The following is a 27,357-nucleotide window of genomic DNA, read 5'->3' on the forward strand; positions in this document are numbered from 1 at the left end:
CGCTCACTCTGCCGCCGTAGAAAATTACAGAATTTGATTATGTTGCTCTCCATGTTTCTTGAGTTCTTCGGTAGTTTAATTTATTTTTTTATTTTGTTAATTATAATGATTATGATTTGCTGCTTTTTATATTCTGGATTCTGATGGTTGGATAGATTGAACTCTGATTGTTGTAATTGTAAAAGAAAAAATTCAATTGGATTAACTATTTAACTCTATTGATTAAATGATGAAGGAAATCTGGTTGCTGCCTCTTTTGTTTTATGACTTGTTAATGGTTGCTGGTACTTTTATTAAATTTTTTAGAATAATTTTGTTGATTTTAAAAAACTAAATTATACATTGATGCCAATAACTACAGCAAACCTTTTTGTTAATTTGTTATTGCAATTTGATTTCATAATCTGTTTGTTTTGATTTCATATATTTTTTGTAATTCTGTTTGTTCAAATTATGATTGTTTATTCAAAATTAAAATTATGATTATGTTTGAAATTCAATGGTGAGTTGTTATTACTGATTTGTTTCAATTGTTTGTTATTTTTTATTATTAGGTTATAGATTGAAATTTTAAATTTTAAATTTTATTAGGTTAAATTTTATTGAAATTTAAATATTTAAAATTATATATTAAATTTTTAGTAATTTTATTTAATATTTAATTAAACCGGTTGGACCCCGGTTGAACTCCGGCCGAATGATTAAACCAGTGAACCAGTCACCTCACCGGTTTATTGACCGGTTCGGTTCTCGCAACCTTGCTAAATGGTGACCAAATTTTTCGCTGCTAAGTAAATCGGTCGCTAAATGTCGACCAACTTTTTGGACACCAATGAAATTGGTCGCCGATGCCTGAATTGAAAATCTAAAATCGATCACTAAATTGGTCACTAATTCCTGAACTAAAAATCTAAATCGGTTGTTGTTCCTGATCTTATGATTATATATTTTTATTAATTTCACATTTATCACTATTAAAACTTAATTTTTATAAATAATTACATTTCCACAAAATATAAAAAGAATCAAACATAGATCAATTTTTGAAATAAATACCAAAAACATTCACAATGTCTACATAGAAATATAAAATTTAAAATATTAAAAATTTCTAAATACATCAAATTTATGATCTACAATCTAGACTAAAACATGGTAAAAATAATTCATGAACCACATAACTTTGCTCTATTCATGAACAATTAGTATAGTTCAACAATTTCTGCACTAGTTTTGGCTCTTTAATTCTTTCATTGCTCTTGGAGCTACAACCAATACAAACCATAACAAAATCTTTAAACAATCCTGAATCTTAATCTGGTTATCCAACATATTTAGTGTAAGATGTACCAAGTCCAATTGCCTCAGACCATTCATGATCCTCAGTTTCCTGCATATGTCAGTGAACAGCCTACATCAACAAAGAATTTGTTTATTATAATTGGATATGATCTTTAAAGAATAACATGTAAAGCAAAAATGCTATATCAAACCGAAAATTCAACCGCCGAATCAGCCGCCGTGTATATTTATACATACTAATTCACACTTTTTTGGCCAACTAAATAATCGATCATCAGAATAATCAAACATGCGATAGTAGAATAATTAAACTTGTTTACGTTAATATGATAAAGAAAATTTATGAGATACCAAATACGTATTTTTAGTATTCTATAAGCAATGACTTGATTGATGGCTAATCTTTTGTATATACGATTTTATATAACAAAAATAGATATAACATACTCCCAAGGAACATCTTCCACAAGCATCCAATCGACCAATCTCCATCCTTGTCTTCATAAGTAAGAACATATTCAGAGCCATGGAGAAGATCCTTTAAAAAGCTCTCACTTAATCCATCTTTTCCAGACAGCCCAGGAGAGTTGCACTGACCTAATTTTTCATTAAAGAAGTTGCAACTCAAACTAAAGAAAAAGGTTTCTTATAAAGAAAAAAAAAAAAAGAAAAGAAAAAAGTAGCTAAAGAAAATACCAATGGTGAAGCAGCTGAACATCTTCTAAAGAGCTGAAGAAAGTTCCTTATAGTTGCTCTAGGAATTAAGATCAACCTTTCTTAGATAAGGAGCAACATCCATACTTATCTTCACATACAAACAACCAAATCCTGGTTTTTCTTCAACTTCATCATTGTTCTTTGTCAAATTAGATGCCATGGTGTTCTTTCGAAATGATTGAATTGGTGGGCCACCCCACAACCTGTGCCTTGTTGCAAAAAATGAAAATTTTGATATTTCAACAGCCTCTGGATTTGAATTTCCATGCTGCGAAGAACATACACAAACTACATAACACTGAAACACAAAAATTCAACTAACAATCACACTAACTAGTAACTATGAACAATTCTTTTTCAATCATACTAAGATTAAAAGCTTACCTCAGATAGTTATCAGAAATGCATTCAACACAGTACAGAATATCATAGTAGCATTTTTATTTGGCATTATAATTTTAAATTGTTTGAGAAGAAAACAACATTATAACAACCAATCAGACTAGTTTCATGAGTCATACATCCCTAATCATACATCTTTCCGTGCACCAAATATCAAGCTTTCAATCTGAAAGAGAAAAGAGAGGCGATTAATTAATTAATATAAGGGCTTAACCTGTTTGAATTCATCATTGGACCTGTATACAGTATCACTTCCAGAACCAACTCTTCCAGAAGGCACAGATGTAAAGAAGGGAGAGTCACCCAGAATGCAACCATCAAGGGTACATGTGATGCATGAGCATCTTATACCTTTTTTCTTAGCATTTTCTAGTTGTTTTTAGTTAGATTTTATTTAGTTTCACTTGATTTTAGTGCAAAAATCTCAAGTGGATGCAACTTTGAGCTGTTTTGGTATTTTTATGATTTCAGGTAAAATTCGGAATAATTTGGTAAAGTTTGGAGCAAAATACAGAAAAAGCTAGCAGCACCCTTCCTGGGCGCTAAACGCTCAGCAAGAAGTCTGAATCTCCCCTCTTTGGTTTCTCAAGTAGATTTAGCATTTATTAGTTATATTTTATTTTCTTTTTATAATTTTTATTTACAAACAATATCTTTTAGTCTTAAAATTTATTATTTTATTTTATTTTCATATCAAATTAGGTTAGTATAAAAAGGAAAAGATACTCCTCTTAAGAGGGTTGGAACATTATCATCTTCCCTTTTGCACTTTTTAGAACCCTAGTTTTCTCTGTAAGTCATGAGCAGCTAAACCTCTCGATTAAGGTTAGGAGCTCTGTTTATTTCTATGGATTAGAACTATTATTCTTCTATTTTAATTAATGTTTTGATTCAACTCTAAAGATTATTTTTGTTCTTAATCTTATGAATCTGGGTGGAGCGGGAGCATGACCCTTATTCTACTTGTGTTCTTGTGATTCTCGGGAGAATTATCTCACTTGAACTATAGCTTGAAAATAAATTCCTCCTAAAATGCTAATTACATGAATTAATTAGGATATGTGACATATAATCCTGTTAGCTTCGGATAATTAGGGTTTTTGTGACTATAAACTAGTTTTTTAACTTAACCCTCTAATCGAAATTAAGTGACCATGGGAGTGGTGGTTAATGAAGGTTAGAGGAAACAAAATCACTAAGGGACTAGGGTTTAGTTATTTACAGTTTGCCATAGAATGAATCATGCATTGTTAAAATAGTTGGTAAGAACTTTTAATTCGAAAAAATAAACATCTCCGAAGTCTTAACTATTTTCTCATATTGTTTTTACACCAAACCTTTTTTTGTTTATATACTTTTTTATTTATCGTTTTATGTGAATTGACTCACCAAACCCCTTTTTGATTCGCCTAACTAAGTCCAATTGGATAGCCATTGTTGCTCAGTCTAACAATTCTCGTGAGATCGACCCTCACTCACTTGAGGTATTACTTTGATGACCCGGTGCATTTGCCGATTAAGCTGTGCGAAATCTCAGTTTGCGCACCAACATGCAGGGGGTGAAAGGAAAACTTCAACATCAGATGGACTGGCAAGTTGAGGTATCCTAGTATCTAGCTTAGTTGAGACAATTACAGTCCTTGACAGCTCAAGATCAATCTATAAAGAAACAACAAAACTGTTTATTGAAACTGTGATTTATATATTGCACTTTTTTGTGCTCCAAATCCCAGCAGATTAGCTAGAGAAGTGTTCTTTATATCCTCACAAATGTTCACCCCAATATAATTTGATTTTTTTTTCTTGGTCTCTTTATATTACTTTTTACAATCTATAGATATGGCATGAAAGATTGAAAGCATTCAGCAATGACACCAACTTCAACTACGAGATACTCAGCAAATTTATGAAAATTAATCAAGCCAAGAAAGCGCAAGGACAAAGAGAGGCATATACATGCATCACAACACGCCTTATAGTAGCATTGCTCCAGTCACTACAATCTTCAAGGCAAAATATAATAAACTCCTTATGCTATATTTTGGCTCGCACTAGAGACTCCACGTCACGCGCGTGGGCCTGTTGGTCAAGCAGAGCACAAAAAAGTCCACCATGAACAAAAACAAAGACAATGTCCATGGGAAAACTCAAAACGTTACCTACAATGCTCTATTTTTACCCATAAAAATAGTTACCTAATTAGATTAGATTCTCAAAATGTGTTAATCAGAAACATAATAACAAAAATCTAATAATCACATAAAAATCAAGATTCAAATAGAGGAATTGACAAATCTAAAATTTGAATCAGAATCACATAAAAATCAGGATTCAAATAGAAGAATTGACAAATCTAAAATTTAAATCAGACAAGAAAAAGGCGAGATATTAGAAAAAAAACAAAAAATTACAAGATCAGTTGCATCTGAAATTCAAAGCCGAGATTGTTCATGCATGAGAAGGTGGACTATGTGCTCACGCTTATTAGATATATTATCCTTATGCTAGCAACAAATGATCGTTATTTGAGGCTTCGGAATATCAAATAAATTATTTTGAGAAGAAGTTACCGGAGAGACTATTAATTGTTGTTGTTGTTGTTCCCAGAGAAGAAGTTACCCGAGAAGGTGGCGGTGAGAAATGAACTATGATATAAGGAGCAACGACAAATTTGGACGGCAAGGCGACGATCTGCAACAAAGAAGTGAGCAGAAGAGGCGGTGCGACCAAAGGAGACAACGGTGAAAAAAGAACAGTACGACAATGACAAAGTCAGATCTGGACGGTGATGAAATGATCCACGAACTCAGACAACGCCAACACCGCCGAGATCTCAAAGATGAAGGCGATGGCATTGAGACCTTAGAAGGCGACGATGAGGAGACCTCAGAAGATGGCACTGCAATCAGAAGATGACGAAGATGACGTTGCGACGAAGAAGACGACAATGGTGTGGGTAACTTAGAAGACGATGTTGTGCTTCCGGCGGGTAACTCAATAATTGTTTGTAGAAGATGAGAATGGTGTGGGGGAGTTGAGTTAGGCTTAATGAGGGTAACTCAGTAACTATGTTATTTTATTAAATTAGTGACCGATTTAATGACTGATTAGTTTATAACATTATCTTTTAGTTGGTCGCTGAAATCGGTTGCTTTCTTAATAATTAGCAACAGATTTAGAGATCATAGTCTTAGCGACCGAATTAGCGACCACACAATTTTCATTCTATTTCTCTATCGATTGCAAAATTTGTCACTAAATTAAAAAATAATAACCGATTTTGTGATCGAGAATCATAAAGATGTTACTTCTCTTGTTTTGGTTGCTAATTCTGTTGCTAAATTAAAAAATAGCAACTGATTTAGCAACCAAATTTATTCTGGTTGTATAATAAACTTATCGGTCATTAATTCGGTTGCTATTAGTGACCGATTTTATGAGTCACTAAAATCGGTCGCTAGCTTAACAATTAGCAACCGATTTAGTGACCATTTCCTTAGCGACTGAATTAGCGACTAAATAATTTTTTACCCTATTTTTCCATCGGTTGCAAAATAGGTTGCTAAATTAAAAAATAGCGACCGATTTTGTGACCAAGAATTTCAAAGACGTTAGTTCTCTTGTTTTGGTTACTAATTCGATTGTTAAATTAAAAAATAGCAACCGATTTAGCGACTAACATTATTCTGGTTGTATAATAAACTTATCGGTCACTAATTCGATTACTATTAGTGACCAATTTTGTTGGTCGCTAAAATCAGCCACTGAATATAATTTAGCGACTAATTTTTTTTTTGGTTCAAGAAATTCTATATCGGTCACTAAATCAGTCGCTGTTAGCAACCAATTTTTTCAGTCGCTAAACTGGTCACTATTATGGTAATTTTTTGTAGTAAATCTTTGGAAGAATGTTAGTAAAATTCTATTGTAACATAGAATATATTTAACATTTGTTAAAATGTTACTAATATACATAGGTAATAGTTTAATATGATTTGGTAACATTTTTTAAATATTAGTAAAAGTCAAATATGTATTCGTGATTTATTGTTTTTGCCTATGCTTTTAGGTTGATACTACAATGAAGATTTTATAATTGTCTTCATGTAAAAATATTTTTTTTTGACCCTTGGATGAATGATTGTATGGTTAGATTTTGACATGATATAAAAGTGTTACTAGTCTTTGTTTCAACAACGGAACCACTTAGATAAAGACGCCTAAACATCTTTTTTTAAAGATGTTTTTCAGTAATTGAAATTTAACATATATAATCGATTAAATCATGTTATTTTTGTCAAAATTAGGCTAGACAAATTGATTTAACCGAAAAAATGGTTAATCAAATCTTGAATTGGTCTAAATTAATATTATTTTTTATAAAAAATAACTACAATACCCTTATTATAGAAAATGATTGAAATATATATATACTAATTTTAAAAATTCTAAATTCTAACCCTACGATAGAAAAATAAAGGATTAAAATTTAGGATTCTCAAAATTAATTAATATATATAATAGAATTATTTTAGTCATTTTCTATAATAGGGTATTGTAGTTGGTGCACAGAATTGTGATTTACACGTTTCACAACTCCGTTCCACTAACCAGCAAGTGCACTGGGTCGTCCAAGTAATACCTTACGTGAGTAAGGGTCGATCCTACAGAGATTGTCAGCTTGAAACAAGCTATGGTCATCTTGTAAATCTCAGTCAGGCAGATTCAAATGATTATGAGGTTTTGATAATTAAAAGAGAAATAAAACATAAAATAGGATAGAGATACTTATGCAATTCATTGGTGGAAATTTCAGATAAGCGTATGGAAATTCTTTGTTCCTTTTGAGCCTCTGCTTTCCTATTGTCCTCATTCAATCATGCATACTCCCTTTCATGGCAAGCTGTATGTTGGTGGATCACCGTTCTCAATGGCTACCATCCGTCCTCTCAGTGAAAACATGTCCGCTACGATTTTCCGCATGGCTAATCAGCTGTCGGTTCTCGATCGTGTCGGAATATGATCCATTGATCCTTTTGCACACTGTCACTGCGCCCAATAGTCACGAGTTTGAAGCGCATCACAGTCATCCCATCCCAGATCTTACTTGGAATACCACAAACAATGTTTAGACTTTCCGGATCTCAAGAATGCTGCCAATTGATTCTAGCTTATACCACGAAGACTCTGATCTCACGGAGTGGAAGGCTCTGTTGTCAGGAGAGGCAACCATGCGTCGTGAACCAGGAGGCCAAGAGATACACACTCAAGCTATTGCATGTAGAACGGAAATGGTTGTCAGGCACACGTTTATAAGGGAGAATAATGATGAGTGTCACGGATCATCACATTCATCAGGTTGAAGTGCGAGTGAATATCTTAGAACAAGAATAAGCGTGAATTGAATAGAAGAACAATAGTACTTTGCATTAATTCATGAGGAACAGCAGAGCTCCACACCTTAATCTATGAGGTGTAGAAACTCCACCGTCAAAAAGACAAAAGTAATGATGGTCTAGGCATGGCAGAATGGCCAGCCCCCAAAACGTGATCAAGAGGTAAAAAGTGATCCAAAGGTAGTCTCAAAAATGATCTAAAGATATAAATACAATAGTAAAAAGTGCTATTTATACTAAACTAGTAAACTAAGTTTACAGAAAATGGGTAACTAAGTGTAGATAGTGCAAAAATCCACTTCCGGAGACCACTTGGTGTGTGTTTGGGCTGAGCATTGAAGCTTTCACGTGCATAGGCTCTTCTTGAAGTTTAAACGCCAGTTTTGGTGCCAGTTTGGGCGTTTAACTCCAGCTTTGGTGCCACTTCTGGCATTTTACGCCAGAAAATGATCTCTGACCAGCGTTTAGACGCCAGTTTGGACCATCAAATCTCAGGCAAAGTATGAACTATTATACATTTCTGGAAAGCTCAAGATGTCTACTTTCCAACGCAATTGAGATCGCGCCAATTGGACTTCTGTAGCTCCAGAAAATTCACTTCGAGTGCAGGGAGGTCAGAATCCAACAGCATCTTCAGTCCTTTCTCAGCCTTTGAATCAGATTTTTGCTTAGGTCCTTCAATTTCAGCCAGAAAATACCTGAAATAACAGAAAAACACATAAACTCATTGTAAAGTCCAGAAATGTGAATTTTGCATAAAAACTAATAAAAATATACTAAAAAGTAACTAAAACATATTAAAAACTATGTAAAAATAACACGATTTAATCGAACGTATGTGTTAAATTTTAATTATTAAAAAACATCTTTATAAAAAGACGTTTTCAGCATTTTTATCAGGGTGGCTCCCTTTAAACAAAGCATCTTGATAAAAAAAATATTTTTGTCATCTTCATTTGAGTAGTTGACATACTTTTAATCATCAACGCAATTCTTTTAATTTAGTAATCTAACAACATACTTTAGTCTACACTTTTAAATATTGATGACTGATTGATAATAAAAAATAATAAATTCTAATGTCTTTATATTTTTTTTCAATATTCGAGTCACTTGTAAGTATACACGTTTTACTGTCGCTTGACGAGCAGCGCTCTCTCCCCCTCTTCCCCCACTAAAATTTTGGTATGTGGTTGGATTTTAGAAAATTTAGTAAAATCTTGTAGAAGTCCACGATTTGGTAGGACAGTTTTAAAAAAAATTATAGCGCGGGTTTTATGAATAAACCTCTAATACTGAGTTTAAAAAAAGGACAAATATCTATCAAAAGTTAGTTTAGAAAAATTGAATAATTTAGTTTCTCATATCTTATTTACTGGTATTAGTATAAAAAATAACAACAGATAAAATAAGACATAAAATGAATCATATCTAGTATATAAGTTATATATATAACTATTTACCAATTTCATATTTCTCCCGTTGAAGAGGCCAGGGTAGCCGCCAGTACTCCAATTATTGGTCTACTATATAATTAATACATACATGGATCATCAGTTGAAAGAAAGCAAAAACAAAGGTCGCAGACACTCACAGACACTCAGAGTACATCAATTATTTATATCTTTCTAGGTACTTACGCAAATACGACGTATTACTATTACATATGTATCACACACGATCACACATACATACATATATAAATAGAAAAAGTATAACTATAATATAAGCTAATTAAACCAACTCTTTTTTATTTTAAAATTTTAAAAATTAAGATAATAGGAGGTTATTTTTCATTTTGTTTTATAACAAACTTGTTTTTCAACTAGTTAATTAGAGTTGGCTTCACCCCTAATTGATTTTTTAGCGAAACTGATATAAATATTACTTATCATGTATTATTCTCAGTGTCCAGAAATGTTAACGTTCCTAACATGATTGTTCACAGTTCTATGGTGCTTGGGAATCGTAACAGTAAGAACCCCTTTATCCATATAAGCCTTAACATGGTCAACGTTGGCGTTTTGAGGCAACATCACACGCTGAACGAAGTGGCCACTTGACATCTCAACAACGTGCCAACCTCCTCTTTGTTCTTGCTTCTCCACGCTTCTCTCACAAACTATGCATAGAACCCTATCATCATCCACTTCCACCCTCACGTCTGTGCGCCGCAGCCCCGGAAGCTGCGCCTTAAACACGTATGCTTCCGGGGTCTCCTTCTTCTCTATTTGTGTGTTCACAACTGGCGATGGCTGCTCTGGAAAGCCGGTCATCGCCATATGTGATGTGCCACCGGTTATGGTGGTTCCATAACCGCCATAGCCGTAGTCTTGGTGGTAATTAGGTTCCCATGTTTGGTGGGGACTGTGTAGTGGTGGTGGTGGTTCATGTCTCCGTCCAAAGAAGCTACTAGACATGATCTGGTGCTACTGTTATTAGTTTTATTGTGTTTGATATATGGTGGTGTTATATTGATGGAGTTGAATTGGTTATGATTTTTGGTTGCTTTAGTGTGTGAAGAAGAAGCTCTTATTTATAGAACAAATTAATAAGATGGTTTAATATTTATGAGGTATGATGCATGACGCATTAGATAGGGTTTTGTCACTAATTCCGTAGGGAATCCACTTTGTGAGATTGTGGTAAGTTCGAATAACATAGTGACAATAAAGACATATTTAAAATTAAAATGTTGCAGAATATATGGTGCCTAACTATGGTATAATAGCTTTTTTTTTCTATTTGAGGTAATTATGTTCGACTTAGATAAGAAAAATTATTTAATTTTGATAACAATATATATATATATATATATATATATATATATATATATATATATATATATATATATATATATATATATATAACTAGAGTATTAAAATTACGTAGAGATTGAAGCTTGAAACAAATAAATAAATATAGAATTTAGTATACAATTTTATACAATTTTGTATGAAAAAAAATAAGATAAATATAAATTAACTATTTGCGGTTTATCGTAAGCTGATCAAAAGCATCAGATTAGGTTTTGTCATTTCAATAGAGAATCCACTTTGAAATAAGATGGAACACTAGGAACAGTCACAAAAGCATATTACAAAAAGAGAAAGAAGAAAAAATGTTTCAGACTATATGATAAGATATGGCTGGCAGCACTGTGAAGCTTCCTTTCTAAGGTTCATAATTGATTCCATGCACTGACAAAGCTGTTCCAAATTCTGATTCTGTGCAAAACTCTACAGTTTCTTGTTTAACAATGGTGGATTATACGGTGAATCTCTTGTTTAGTTTATTTGTATGTTGCCCAGTGCAATCGTTATAGTTTTACCGATTTTTGCTGGTGACTTTCCTTGTTTAACATATTTTTGTTTGATTTTCAAAAACAGATGATAAAAAATTACACTTTACGACAACAATAAAAAAAATTTACTAGATAATCAATTAGGATATCAACCAACTGCAGCCAACTAGTGCATGAACGGCATAAAAAGCCTAACAAGGAGAAAAAAAAAACACCTAAGTCTACACACTGCGATCCAAAAATGCGCTGCCTACAATCTTCCGTCGCTTAGAAGTCGTCCGCACCACCCATCACCGTTCACTCAGAATTGTCTACACCGTCCACCCCTTCCGTTGAGTCTGATCTTTTTTTTTTGAGTTTTTGTTGGAGGGAATAGGAAACATGAATTCAAATTATAACGAGAAACATCCAAAACCTAATAAAAAAGGTGGATTTTATTTAACCTCCTCTAAAATAATGTATAAATTATCTTTTATGATGTATTACATTTAAATTGGCCATTATCTTAATTATAGTTGGATTATTTTGTAATTTATTATTTGAGATGGGTAATGATAATTTCTTTCTTAAAATATTAAAGAGTAAAGTATCATTTTTGTCCCCAACGTTTGGGGTAAGTTCCAAAGTTGTCCCTAACATTTCAATCGTCCTATTTAAGTTTCTAACGTTTCAAAATTAACTCAATGTTATCCTGCCGTTAGGGATCCGTTAACAGAATTGACGGCAGGACAAAATTGAGACGATTTTGAAACGTTAGGGACTTAAATAGGACGAAAACGTTAGGGACAAAAACGATACATAAAAATAAATTTGAAATTAATTTTATCTTTCAATAATATCAATTTTTTACTATACATAATATTCAATTATTTTTTAATCACATCTATGTAAATTACACTTAATCACATTATTTTCATTTTAAATAAATTAATTTTTTTATAATTTTAAAGAATTTTGATACATTAGAAACAAAAGGTATAATTTACATTTTCAATAATATTAATTTTTTATTGTAAAAAATAGTATTCAATTATTTTTTAATTACATGCATCTAAATAAATTACACTTAATCACATTACTTTCATTTTAAATAAATTTATTTTTTATAATTTTAAAGAATTTTAATACATTAGAAACAAAAGGTATAATTTATATTTTATTGTATATATATTATTTTTTCTTTTTTGCCAGTTTATATACTAGTCATTCTACAAACATTTCATGATAACTAAAAATTTTTAAAAATTAAATTATAAAAAAAAATAATTTATTGAAAATGAAAGTAATATGATTAAGTGTAATTTATTTAGATGTAATTAAAAATTAATTGAATACTATGTATAGTAAAAATTGATATTATCGAAGGATAAAATTGAAATTTATTTCTATGTATCATTTTTGTCCCCAACATTCTTGTCCTATTTAAGTTTCTAACGTTTCAAAATCATCTCAATTTTGTCCCGCCGTCAATTCTGTTAACGGATCCCTAACGACAGGACAACATTGAGTCAATTTTGAAACGTTAGGGACTTAAATAGGACGATTGAAATGTTAGGGACAACTTTGAGGCTTACCCCAAACATGGGGACAAAAACGATACTTTACTCAATATTAAAACTCCATTTCCGTTAATTGAAGTACCTTTCTACTTCTCCATTCTTTCTTAATCACGTTGCTTCGGTCGTCGCCATCGTAACAAGAAGCGCCGTCGTCATCTACTGCCCTCTCACGCAATTTCTCTTTCTTCAGTGCATCAACGTCGTTGAATTTCTGTCGTCAGTAACTTTATCGTCCTTCCCAATATAGTTAGCGCCAACATCATCACTATCTACTGTCCTCTCACTCGATCCCTGTTTCTGCCGTAGATCACTCTTTACCAACTTAATCAATGGTTAGTTTGGTTTTTAAATTTTTTTATTAAAAAATATATCTTTATTTAATTACATGATGGAACGTATATTCATACATAAAATATAATATAATATAATAAAATAAATCTATTCAAAATATTTAAAAGTATAATTAAAATCAAGAATATACAAATATAATAATAAAATTTGTACCCTAAACAAATAAACATATCTTTTATCATACATAAATTATTTAAAAAAATAAATAAATTATTAAAATTAATAACACAAATTTAAAATGATAAAATCTAACTTTTTTACAAGTATTTTTTATAGTATTTTTATTCTTTTAATTTTTAATTTATTAATACTATATTATGTAATCAATGATTAAACAAATTATTTTCATGGGAAATCATTTTTTGTATTATCTTAAAGAAGAGACCAATATAACAGTTTAAAAAATAATGTAAAAATTATATTTTAAATAAAAAATAGTTAATATTAAAATTTTTAAATACAAAAGTAAATTGTATAGATATTTAAGATATAAATACAAAATACATGTCTAAAATAAATAAAATAGACAAAAATAATTCTTTATTTCTTATGAGTGATGAAGGTCCAAGCATGGCCGAATGATCAGCCCCCAAAACGTGATCAAGAGATCAAAAGTGATCCAAAGATAGTCTCAAAAATTATCTAAAGATATGAATACCATAGTAAAAGGTGCTATTTATACTAAACTAGTAAACTAGGTTTACAGAAAATGAGTAACTAAGTGTAGATAGTGCAGAAATCCACTTCCGAGGCCCACTTGGTATGTGTTTGGACTGAGCATTGAAGCTTTCACGTGCATAGGCTCTTCTTGGAGTTTACAGTTCTAGTATTTTACGCCAGAAAAAGGTCTCTGACCGGTGTTTTGACGCCAGTTTGGGCCATCAAATCTCGGGCAAAGTATGGACTATTATATATTGCTGGAAAGCCCAGGATGTCTACTTTCCAACGCAATTACCAGCGCACCATTTGGGCTTCTGTAGCTCTAGAAAATCTACTTCGAGTGCAGGGAGGTTAGAATCTAACAGCATCTTCAGTCCTTTCTCAGCCTTTGAATTAGATTTTTGCTCAGGTCCCTCAATTTCAGCCAAAAAATACTTGAAATCACAAAAAATACACAAAATCATAGTAAAGTCCAGAAATGTGAATTTTGCATAAAAACTAATAAAAATATAATAAAAACTAACTAAAACATACTAAAAACTATGTAAAAACAATGTCAAAAAGCGTATAAATTATCCGCTCATCATTGGGCTACTCATCCTGGGTATAGGGATATTGTGAATCAGTCATGGTGGTCTGGTAATAGAGGGATTCATGGCAAGCTTTCGGAAGTACAGAAGAATTCACTAGAGTTTAACTCGAAGGTATTTGGTAACATTTTTGTTGGGAAATGTGAATTAGAGCAGCAGATTATTTATTTACAAAAGCGTTTGGAAGTGGTGGATAGTATTTACTTGTATCAGAAAGAGAAACAGTTGCTTGATGATTATAATAATACTCTAGTGCAAGAAGAACTCCTATGGTTCCAAAAGTCCAGAGAGCAGTGGGTAAGGTTCGGGGATCGGAATACAAGATTCTTTCACATTTAAACTCTTGCGCGAAGGAAGCATAATAAGATTCATGGCCTTTTTCTCAAGGATGGAGTGTGGGAAACTGATCTAGAGGTTCTGAGTCAAGAAGCAGAGTCTTTCTATAAAAGCTTATTCTGTCATTTGGATGATGTTGATTTGGGTTGCCTTGGTGATGTGCCTCTTCCTTCTCTGAATAAGGAACCTTGCAATAATCTTACAGCACCAGTTACTATGGAGGAAGTCAGAACAGCTGTTTTTCACATGAACTCTTTTAAAGCTCTGGGTCCTGATGGGTTTCAAGCTTTCTTCTTCAAAGAATATTGGGAGATTATTGGTCTTGATGTTTGGAAGATGGTTAAGCAGGCATTCTCCGGTGTTACTCTTGATCTGAGAATGTTGGAGACTTTACTGGTTCTTATTCCAAAGGTTGAATAATCGGTATCTATGAAAGATTTTAGGCCGATTAGTCTCTGCAATGTAGTTTACAAGATCATCACGAAGGTCCTTGTTAATAGGCTTCGTCCTCATCTTGTGGAGATTGTTGGTCCGCTTCAAAGAGGATTTATTCCGGGACGAGGAACTCGTGACAACATCATTATTGCTCAAGAAGTCCTCCACTTTATGAAGAAGACTAAATCAAAGAAAGGCACAATAGCCTTTAAGATTGATCTGGAGAAAGCTTATGACAGAGTTGACTAGAGGTTTTTAGCTCATACCCTTAAGAGCTTTGGTTTTCCTATTCCTACAATTAATTTGATTATGAATTATGTCACTGCTTCTTCCTTATCTATTCTTTGGAATGGGAATCATCTGAATGGCTTTACTCCTAGTTGAGGTCTTAGACAAGGAGACCCTATGTCACCCTATCTTTTTGTGTTGTGTATGGAGCGATTGGCATGCTTTATTAGTCATCAGGTTGATTTGGGCTTGTGGGAGCCGATTGCTATTTCAAGAGGGGGACCAAGAATATCCCACTTAATGTTTGCGGATGACTTACTTCTATTTTGTAAAGCTACAAAGAGACAAGTACAAAATGTGATGTTGGTTTTAGAGACTTTCTGCAAAGCATTTGGGATGAAGATTAATGTGGAGAAGTCTAAAGCGCTTTGCTCCAAGAATGTCTCTGCAACAAGGAAAGAGGTTTTCACTGGGGTATCCTCTATCAGATTTGTCCAGGTGGTGGACGAAATTGTGATCATCAATAATGGATCCAAAGACTTAGTGCTCTCAAACGTGAATCACACTTTATCACAACTCCGCACAACTAACCAGCAAGTGTACTGGGTTGTCCAAGTAATACCTTACGTGAGTAAGGGTCGATCCTACAGAGATTGTTGATATGAAGCAAGCTATGGTCATCTTGTAAATCTCAGTCAGGCAGATAATAATTGATTATGGGAAATATAAAGAGATACTTGCTTAAATAATAAAGGATAGAAATACTTATGTAAATTAATGGTGGGAATTTCAGATAAGCGTATGGAGATGCTTGTCCCTGTTGAATCTCTGCTTTCCTACTGCTTTTATCCAATTTTATCACTCCCTTCTATGGCAAGCTGTATGTAGGGCATCACTGTTGTCAATGGCTACATCTCATCCTCTCAGTGAAAATGGTCCAAATGCTCTGTCACAGCACGGCTAATCATCTGTCAGTTCTCAATCAGGTTGGAGTAGAATCCAGTGATTCTTTTGCGTCTGTCACTAACGCCCAGCCTTCAAGAGTTTGAAGCTCGTCACAGTCATTCAATCCCGGAATCCTACTCGGAATACCACAGACAAGGTTAGACTTTCCGGATTCCCATGAATGCCGCCATCAATTCTAGTTTATACCACGAAGATTCTGATTAAGGAATCCAAGAGATATGTGCCCGGTCTAAGGTAGAACGGAAGTGGTTGTCAGTCACGCGCGTTCATATGTGAGAATGATGATGAGTGGCACGGATCATCACATTCATCAAGTTGAAGTGCAACGAATATCTTAGAACAGGAATAAATCGAATTGGATAGAAAATAATAGTAATTGCATTGAAACTTGAGGTACAGCAGAGCTCCACACCCTTAATCTATGGTGTGTAGAAACTCCACCGTTGAAAATACATAAGTGAAAGGTTCAGGCATGACCGAATGGCCAGCCCCCATGATCCAAGAACTAAACGTCCCTAGACTGAATAATACAATCCCCAGATGTCTAATACAATAGTAAACTATCCTATTTATACTTAAACTAGATACTAGGGTTTACAAGAGTAAGTAATTGATGCATAAATCCATTTCCAGGGCCCACTTGGTGTATGTTTGGGCTGAGCTTGATCTATCCACGAGCTGAGGCTTCTTTTGGAGTTGAACGCCAAGTTGTAACGTGTTTTGGCAATCAACTCCGATTCGTGATGTGTTTCTGGCGTTTGTCTCCAGACAGCAACATGGAACTGGTGTTGAGCGCCAGTTTACGTCATCTAATCACGAATAAAGTATGGACTATTATATATTGCTGGAAATCTATGGATGTCTACTTTCCAACGCCATTGAGAGCGTGCCATTTGGAGTTCTGTAGCTCAAGAAAATCCATTTTGAGTGCAGGGAGGTCAGATTCCAACAGCATCAGCAGTTCTTTGTTAGCCTCCTTATCAGTGTTTTGCTCAGGTCCCTCAATTTCAGCCAGAAATTACCTGAAATCATAGAAAAACACACAAGCTCATAGTTAAGTTCAGAAATGTGAATTTAGCATAAAAACTAATGAAAACATCCCTAAAAGTAACTAGATCATACTAAAAACTACCTAAAAACAATGCCAAAAAGCGTATAAATTATCCGCTCATCACAACACCAAACTTAAATTGTTGCTTGTCCCCAAGCAACTAAAAATCAATTAGGATAAAAAGAAAAGAATATACTATAAATTCCAAAATATCAATGAATATTAATTCTAATTAGATGAGCGGGACTTGTAGCTTTTTGGTTCTAAACAGTTTTGGCATCTCACTTTTTCCTTTGAAGTTCAAAATGATTGGCTTCTCTAGGAACTCAGAATTTCGGATAGTGTTATTGATTCTCCTAGTTAAGTATGTTGATTCTTGAACACAGCTACTTTTATGAGTCTTGTCCGTGGCCCTAAGCACTTTGTTTTCCAGTATTACCACCAGATACATAAATGCCACAGACACATGACTGGGTGAACCTTTTCAGATTGTGACACAGCTTTGCTAGAGTCCCCAGTTAGAGGTGTCCAGAGCTCTTAAGCACACTCTTTTTGCTTTAGATCACGACTTTAACCACTCAGTCTCAAGCTTTTCACTTGGACCTGCATGCCACAAGCACATGGTTAGGGACAGCTTGATTTAGCCGCTTAGGCCTGTATTTCATTTCCTTGGGCCCTACTATCCATTAATGCTCAAAGCCTTGAATCTTTTTACCCTTGCCTTTTGGTTTTAAGGGCTATTGGCTTTTTCTGGTTATTTTTTCTTTTTCTTTCTATTTTTTTTTTTGCAATTTTTTTCTGCAAGCTTTTGCTTTTTCACTGCTTTTTCTTACTTCAAGAATCAATTTTATGATTTTTCAGATCATCAATAATATTTCTCTTTGTTCATCATTCTTTCAGGAGCCAACAATTTTAACATTCATAAACAACAAGATCAAAAATATGCACTGTTCAAGCATTCATTCAGAAAACAAAAGTTTTGTCACCACATCAATACAATTAAATTAGATTCAAAGATAAATTCGAAATTCATGTACTTCTTGTTCTTTTGAGTTAAAAACATTTTTCATTTAAGAGAGGTGAAAGATTAATGGAATTATTCATAGCTTTAAGACATAGTTACTACATACTAATGATCATGAAGTAGAGACACAAAACATAAATAAACATATAACATAAAAACCGAAAAGCAGAGAAAATAAGAACAAGAAATGAGTCCACCTTAGTGGCGTCTTCTTCTTGAAGGACCAAAAATGTCCTTAAGCTCTTCTATGTCCTTTCCTTGCCTTTGTTGCTCCTCCCTCATTGCTCTTTGATCTTCTCTTATTTCATGGAGAATGATGGAGTGCTCTTGATGTTCCACCCTTAATTGTTCCACATTGTAACTCAAATCTTCTAAGAAAGTGTTGAGTTGTTCCCAATAGTTGTTGGGAGGAAAGTGCATCCCTTGAGGCATCTCTGGGATTTCTTGGTGATGAACTTCCCCATGCATCCCTTGGGCTCCATGAGTGGGCTCTCTTGTTTGCTCCATCCTTTTCTTAGTGATGGGCTTGTCCTCATCAATGAGGATGTCTCCTTCTATGATAACTCCAGCTGAGTAACATAGATGGCAAATAAGATGAGGAAAAGCTAGCCTTGCCAAAGTAGAGGACTTATCGGCTATTTTGTAGAATTCATGGGAGATGACTTCATGAACTTCTACTTCCTCTCCAATCATGATGCTATGAATCATGATGGCCTGATCCACAGTAACTTCAGATCGGTTGCTAGTGGGGATGATGGAGCGTTGAATGAACTCCAACCATCCTCTAGCCACAGGCTTGAGGTCCAGTCTTCTTAGTTGAACCGGCTTGCCTTTGGAGTCTCTTTTTCATTGAGCTCCTTCCACACATATGTCCATAAGGACTTGGTCCAACCTTTGATTAAAGTTGACCCTTCTAGTGTAGGGGCGTGCATCTCCTTGCATTATGGGCAAGTTGAATGCCAACCTCACATTTTTCGGACTAAAATCTAAGTATTTCCCCCGAACCATTGTAAGATAGTTCTTTGGATTCGGGTTCATACTTTGATCATGGTTCCTAGTGATCCATGCATTGGCATAGAACTCTTGAACCATTAAAATCCCGACTTGTTAAATGGGGTTGGTTAGAACTTCCCAACCTTTTCTTTGGATTTCATGTCGGATCTCCGGATACTCATTTTTCTTGAGCTTGAAAGGGACCTCAGGGATCACCTTCTTCTTGGCCACAACATCATAGAAGTGGTCTTGATGGGCTTTAGAGATGAATTTTTCCATCTCCCATGACTCGGAGGTGGAAGCTTTTGTCTTCCCTTTTTCTTTTCTAGAGGATTCTCCGGCCTTAGGTGCCATCAATGGTTATGGAAAAACAAAAAGCTTATGCTTTTACCACACCAAACTTAAAATATTGCTCGCCCTTGAGCAAGAGAAGAAAGAAGAGAAGAAGAAGAAGAAAATATGGAGGAGAAGGGGAGGTGTACGTTTCGGCCAAGGTATAGAAGAGAGGGTTGTGTTGTGTGAAAATGAAGTAGAATGGAGGGGTATATATAGGGATGGGGGATAGGGTAGGTTCGGCCATTTAGGGTGGGTTTGGGTGGGAAAGATCTTTGAATTTTAAAGGTAGGTGGGGTTTATAGGGAAGAGTGGAGGGATGTGAGTGGTGATGGGGGTAATTGGGAAGAGAGATTGAGGTGATTGGTGAAGGGTTTTGGGGAAGAGTGTTTATTGGAAAGAGAGAATGAATGTTGAGAAGAGGGGAGAATATGTTAGGTGGGGATCCTGTGGGGTCCACAGATCCTGAGATGATCTTGTGGGATCCATAGATCCTGAGGTGTCAAGGAGTTACATCCCTGCACCAATTAGGCATGTAAAATGCCTTAGCATACCATTCTGGCATTTAAACGCCGAAGTGATGCACGTTTTGGGTGTTCAACGCCCATGTGCAGCATGTTTCTGGCGTTGAACGCCAGTTCCATGCTTGTTACTGGCGTTCAGCGCCAGCTTTCCTCAGGGCACATTCCTGGCGTTCAAACGCCAGGATGTTGCTTGTTTCTAGCGTTTAGCGCTAGATCCATGCTCTGTTCTGGAGTTGAACGCCAGCCAGATGCACCTTACTAGCGTTTAAACGCCAGTAAGTCCTTCCTCCAGGGTGTGATTTTTCCTCTGCTGTTTTTGATTCTGTTTTTAATTTTAATATTTTTTTTGTGACTCCTCATGATCATGAACCTACTAAAACACAAAATAACAATAAAATAAAAACAAAATTAGATAAATAAAAATTGGGTTGCCTCCCAACAAGCGCTCTTTTAATGTCACTAGCTTGACAGTGGGCTCTCATGGAGCCTTAGAGAAGTTCAGAGCATGATGAAGGTTTTCCAACACCAAACTTAGAGTTTGAATGTGGGGTTTTCTCAACACCAAACTTAGAGTTTGGTTGTGGCCTCCCAACACCAAACTTAGAGTTTGATTGTGGGGGCTCTTTTGGACTCTGTACTGAGAGAAGCTCTGCATGCTTACTCTCTTTTGTTACAGAGGGATGGCCGTGTGCCTTAAACACAAGGTAGTCCCCATTCAATTGAAGGACTAATTCTCCTCTGTTAACATCTATTACAGCACCTGCTGTGGCTAGGAAAGGTCTTCCAAGGATGATGCATTCATCCTCTTCCTTCCTAGTGTCTAGGATTATGAAATCAGCAGGGATGTAAAGGCCTTCAACCTTTACTAACATGTCCTCTACTAATCCATAAGCTTGTCTTACTGACTTGTCTACCAATTGTAATGAGAATAAGGCAGGCTGTACCTCAATGATCCTAGTTTCTCCATTTTAGAGAGTGGCATAAGATTTATGCCTGACCCCAGGTCACACAGAGCTTTTTCAAAGGTCATGGTGCCTATGGTACAGGGTATTAAGAATTTCCCAGGATCTTGTTTCTTTTGAGGTAGAGTTTGCTGAACCCATGTTTCTAGTTCACTAATGAGCAAGGGAGGTTCACCTTCCCAGGTCTCATTACCAAACAACTTGGCATTCAGCTTCATGATAGCTCCTAGATATTGAGCAACTTGCTCTCCAGTCATAACTTCATCCTCTTCTGAGGAAGAATAGTCTTCAGAGCTCATGAATGGCAGAAGGAGATTTAGTGAAATCTCTATGGTCTCTATATGAGCCTCAGATTCCTTTAGGTCCTCAATAGGTAACTCCTTCTTGCTTGAGAGACGTCCCAGGAGGTCTTCCTCACTAGGATTTTCGTCCTTCTCCTCCCTTGTGCATTCGGCCATATTGATTACATCAATGGCCTTGCACTCTCCCTTTGGATTCTCTTCTGTATTGCTTAGGAGAATACTGGGAGGGGTTTCAGTGATTCTCTTACTCAGCTGGCCCACTTGTGCCTCCAAATTTCTAATGGAGGATCTTGTTTCACTTAAAGAGGCCTTAGACAGATCAGAGACTATGTTTGATAAGTTAGAGGGGCCTGTTCAGAATTCTCTGTCTGTTGCTGAGAAGATGACGGAAAAGACTTGTTATTACTTAGCCTGTTTCTTCCACCATTATTAAAGCCTTGTTGAGGCTTTTGTTGATCCTTCCATGAGAAATTTGGATGATTTCTCCATGATGAATTATAGTTGTTTCCATAAGGTTCACCCATGTAATTTACCTCTGCCATTACAGGGTTCTCAGGATCATAACGCTTCTTCAGAAGCTGCCTCTTTAGTGCTGTTGGATGCATTTTGCCATCCATTCAGACTTTGAGAGATCATGTTGACTTGCTGAGTCAACACTTTGTTATGAGCCAATATGGCATTCAGAGCATCAATTTCAAGAACTCCCTTCCTCTGAGGCATTCCATTATTCACGGAATTCCTCTCAGAAGTGTACATGAATTGGTTATTTACAACCATGTCAATAAGTTCTTGAGCTTCTGCAGGCGTTTTCTTTAAGTGAATGGATCCACCTGCAGAATGGTCCAATGACATTTTGGAAAACTCAGATAGACCATAATAGAATATATCTAATATGGTCCATTCTGAAAACATGTTAGAAGGACACTTTTTTGTCATCTGCTTGTATCTTTCCTAAGCTTCATAGAGGGATTCACCATCTTTTTGCTTGAAGGTCTGAACATCCACTCTAAGCTTGCTCAACTTTTAAGGAGGAAAGAATTTATCCAAGAAGGCCGTGACCAGCTTATCCCAGGAGTCCAGACTATCTTTAGGTTGTGAGTCCAACCATGTTCTAGCTCTGTCTCTTACAGCAAAAGGGAAAACCATGAGCCTGTAGACTTCAGGATCTACTCCATTCGTCTTTACAGTCTCACAAATCTGCAAGAACTTAGTTAAAAACTGGTAAGGATCTTCAGATGGAAGTCCATGAAACTTGCAGTTCTGTTGCATTAGAGCAACTAATTGAGGTTTCAGCTCAAAATTGTTTGCTCCAATGGCCGAAATAGAGATGCTTCTTCCATCAAATTTGGAAGTTGGTTTAGTGAAATCACCAAGCATCCTCCTTGCATTATTGTTGTTGGGTTCGGCTGCCATCTCCTTTTCTTGTTCGAAATTTTCAGAAAGGTTGTCTCTGAATTGTTGTAATTTAGCTTCTCTTAATTTCCTCTTCAGAGTCCTTTCAGGTTCAGGATCAGCTTAAACAAGAATGTCTTTTTCCTTATTCCTGCTCATATAGGGAAGAAGAGAACAAGAAAAGAAAGAGGAATCCTCTATGTCACAGTATAGATATTCCTTTATGTTAGTAGAGAAAGAAAGGGAATAGGAGTGAAGAAGAATGAATAGGTAGGAGTAGTGATTTGAGATGAAGAGAGGTGAAGAGAAGTATTAGTAAATAAATAAATAAATAAATAGAAGAATGGGAGAGGGAAGAAATTTCGAAAATAAATTTGAAAAGAAGTTAAATGATTTTCGAAAATAAAAGATAAGATAGAATTAAAATTAAAACAATTAATTAATTAAAAAGAATTTTTGAAAAAGGGATGAGATATTTTTGAAAATTGGAGAGGGAAAAGTAATTAGGTGGTTTTGAAAAAGATAAGTAACAAACAAAAAGTCAAATAGTTAGTTGGAAAAGATATTAAAATCAAATTTGAAAAGATAAGAAGATAAGAAGTTAGATAAGATATTTTGAAATTAAATTTTGAAAAAGATAAAATTTTGAAATAGATATGATATAAAAGATAAGATAAGATAGATTTAATTTTTAAAATTAATTACTTAACTAACAAGAAATTAAAAGATAAGATTCTAGAATTTAAAGATTGAACCTTTCTTAACAAAAAGTAACAAACTTCAAATTTTTGAATCAATCATATTAATTGTTAGCATAATTTTTGAAAATTTTGAAATAAAATTAAGAAAAAGATTTTTGAAAAAATATTTTGAAATTTTCGAAATTAATAAGATAAAAAATGAAAAAGATTTAATTTGAAAAAGTTTTGAAAAGATAAGATTTTTAAAATTGAAAATTTGACTTGACTTGTAAGAAACAACTAATTTTTAAAATTTTTTGACCAAGTCAACCCAAAATTTTGAAAATTTGGAGAGAAATAAGGAAAATATTTTTTTTTGATTTTTGAATTTTTGATGATGAGAGAGAAAAACATAAAAATCACTCACAACATGAAATTTATGAATCAAAACTCATGATGCATGCAAGAACACTATGAATGTCAAGATGAACACCAAGAACACTTTGAAGATCATGATGAACATCAAGAACATAATTTTGAAAAATTTTTGATGCAAAGAAAACATGCAAGACACCAAACTTAGAAATCTTTAATGCATGGACTCTAACAAATAAAAAATGCATATGAAAAACAACAAACAACACAAAACAAGAAAACATCAAGATCAAACAAGAAGACTTATCAAGAACAACTTGAAGATCATGAAGAACACCATGAATGCATGAATTTTCGAAAAAAGCAAGAAAAATTTTTAAAGCATGCAATTGACACCAAACTTAAAAGTTGACTCAAGACTCAAACAAGAAACACAAAATATTTTTTTATTTTTATGATTTTATGATTTTTTTTCGTATTTTTATTATTTTTTTTCGAAAATATTCTTTAGACAAACGAAAATAAAGAAAAATTTTTTGAAAATTTTTTTGAAAACTTTTTGAAAAGAAAATTACCTAATCTGAGCAACAAGACGAACCGTTAGTTGTCCATACTCGAACAATCCCCGGCAACAGCGCCAAAAACTTGGTGGACGAAATTGTGATCATCAATAATGTCTCCAAAGACTTGGTGCTCTCAAACGTGAATCACACTTTATCACAACTCCACATAACTAACCAGCAAGTGTACTGGGTCGTCCAAGTAATACCTTACGTGAGTAAGGGTCGATCCCACAGAGATTGTTGATATGAAGCAAGCTATAGTCATCTTGTAAATCTCAGTCAGGCAGATAATAATTGATTATGGGAAATATAAAGAGATACTTGATTAAATAATAAAGGATAGAAATACTTATGTAAATTAATGGTGGGAATTTCAGATAAGCGTATGGAGATGCTTGTCCCTGTTTAATCTCTGCTTTCCTACTGCTTTTATCCAATTTTATCACTCCCTTCTATGGTAAGCTGTATGTAGGGCATCACTGTTGTCAATGGCTATATCCCATCCTCTTAGTGAAAATGGTCCAAATGCTCTGTCACAGCACGGCTAATCATCTGTCAGTTCTCAATCAGGTTGGAGTAGAATCCAGTAATTCTTTTGCGTCTAACGCCCAGCCTTCAGGAGTTTGAAGCTCGTCACAGTCATTTAATCCCGGAATCCTACTCGGAATACCACAGACAAGGTTAGACTTTCCGGATTCCCATGAATGCCGCCATCAATTCTAGCTTATACTACGAAGATTCTGATTAAGGAATCCAAGAGATATGCGCCCGGTCTAAGGTAGAACGGAAGTGGTTGTCAGTCACGCGCGTTCATAGATGAGAATGATGATGAGTGTCACGGATCATCACATTCATCAAGTTGAAGTGCAACGAATATCTTAGAACAGGAATAAATCGAATTGGATAGAAAATAATAGTAATTGCATTGAAACTTGAGGTACAGCAGAGCTCCACACCCTTAATCTATGGTGTGTAGAAACTCCACCGTTGAAAATACATAAGTGAAAGGTTCAGGCATGGCCGAATGGCCAGCCCCCATGATCCAAGAACTAAACGTCCCCAGACTGAATAATACAATCCCTAGATGTCTAATACAATAGTAAACTATCCTATTTATACTTAAACTAGCTACTAGGGTTTACAGGAGTAAGTAATTGATGCATAAATCCATTTCCAAGGCCCACTTGGTGTATGTTTGGGCTGAGCTTGATCTATCCCGGAGCTGAGGCTTCTTTTGGAGTTGAACGCCAAGTTGTAACGTGTTTTGGGCGTTCAACTCCAGTTCGTGACGTGTTTCTGGCGTTTGACTCCAGACAGCAACATGAAACTGGCGTTGAGTGCCAGTTTACATCATTTAATCACGAATAAAGTATGAACTATTATATATTGCTGGAAAGCTATGGATTTCTTCTTTCCAACGCCGTTGAGAGTGTGCCATTTGGAGTTCTGTAGCTCCATAAGATCCATTTCGAGTGTAGGGAGGTCAGATTCCAACAGCATCAGCAGTCCTTTGTCAGCCTCCTTATCAGAGTTTTGCTCAGGTCCCTCAATTTCAGCCAGAAATTACCTGAAATCACAGAAAAACACACAAGCTCATAGTAAAGTCCAGAAATGTGAATTTAGCATAAAAACTAATGAAAACATCCCTAAAAGTAACTAGATCATACTAAAAACTACCTAAAAAAAATGCCAAAAAGCGTATAAATTATCCGCTCATCACCAGGACTTGGGCAAGTATCTTGGAGTTACCCTTAGCCATTCTAGGATGAATCGTTTGGTTTTCAATGGTGTCCTGGATAAGATTCGGAGTAGGCTAGCAAGCTGGAAAGGGAGTTTACTCAATCGGGCTGGTAGACTCTGCTTGGTTAATTCTGTTGCAGCCGCTATTCGCACATACCAAATGCAGGTCTCTATTTTTCCCAACAGAATTGTTCTGAGGGTTACCTGAAACTATAGGTCGATCTCGGACGAGATCTTCTATGCTGGTCGGAACTGTGGAGTCCGATCTGATGGACTTGGTAGTGGTGCTAATCCTTCGTCCCCGGAGGCTGGGGGTACCTGCAAGGGACTCTGATGCTTAAGTTAGCAAGGGTATTAAGCAGGTATTGAGTAGAATCAGAGTATGAGTTATACCTGGGTGCTCCAGTATATTTATAATGGTGTAGAGTGACCTTTGTAGATAAGATAAGTTAGTTATCTTATCTTTTATCTTTATCTTTATCTTTCATGGGAACCGCCCTTATCTCTATAGGCTTGGGCTGCCTTTGGATTGGGGTCGTGTTCCTCTATTTGGGCCCTTTATTGGGCTTTCCTGCGATTTGGCCGAGCTCTTTGAGAGGAGGTCAGTTTGTCCTGACCTGAAGAGGTCGGTCGCTTTGTCTGTAGAACATCCCAGGTCGGATAGTTCGACCCAGGGTATAAACAGTGCCCCTGCTCAAACTCGGCCCTCCTTTGGAGGTAGAGTCTTAGTTTTTCGAACCTTCTCGGGTGGAGCCAAACTCGAGCATTTTTTCGACTTCATCTTTGCAAAGTTCCTTTTTGAATGCGGAACGTTTCGCTTCCTCTGAGAGTGTGCGCTTTTGTATTAGCGTCCTAGCCTTGGGAATGTGTGAGGGTTTTAATGCCCTCTTTAATTGGTTTTTAATGCCCCTATTTTCTCTTGGTTTCCTTTTTTCAAATTTTGTATCCAAGAGACGGTTTTCTTTTTCCTGTAACTTCCCTTCTTTTTCGCCGTTTTCTATCCTGCATTTCTCATCTTCTCTCTGTGACGTTTTGGCATTTGCTGGTGCTTCTGCTTCGCGGTCGATCCTTGCTGCTCTGCTCTGCTTTTCAGCTTTTTCCTTCAAAGCTTTCCTCCTTCTTCCAGGTTAGTTTTGCTTTCTCTTCACCGTTTATTTCTGCTACTTTGTTTT

General features: G+C 35.2%; 1 non-coding gene and 1 pseudogene across 1 annotated transcript; both read right to left on the reverse strand.

Annotated features, from left to right (window-relative positions):
* Positions 1-1,227: 1,227 nt before the first annotated feature.
* Positions 1,228-5,276, reverse strand: LOC112794939 (auxin-responsive protein IAA8-like; annotated as a pseudogene).
* Positions 5,277-7,822: 2,546 nt separating this feature from the next.
* LOC112796855 (uncharacterized) lies at positions 7,823-10,510 on the reverse strand. Its single transcript, XR_011881179.1, has 2 exons — positions 9,281-10,510; positions 7,823-8,515 (listed from the first exon to the last, which is right to left on the reverse strand). It is a non-coding gene; the product is annotated as an uncharacterized protein (transcript).
* Positions 10,511-27,357: the final 16,847 nt, after the last annotated feature.

Source organism: Arachis hypogaea, chromosome 4 (genome assembly GCF_003086295.3).
Source record: "Arachis hypogaea cultivar Tifrunner chromosome 4, arahy.Tifrunner.gnm2.J5K5, whole genome shotgun sequence".
Lineage (NCBI taxonomy): Eukaryota > Viridiplantae > Streptophyta > Magnoliopsida > Fabales > Fabaceae > Arachis > Arachis hypogaea.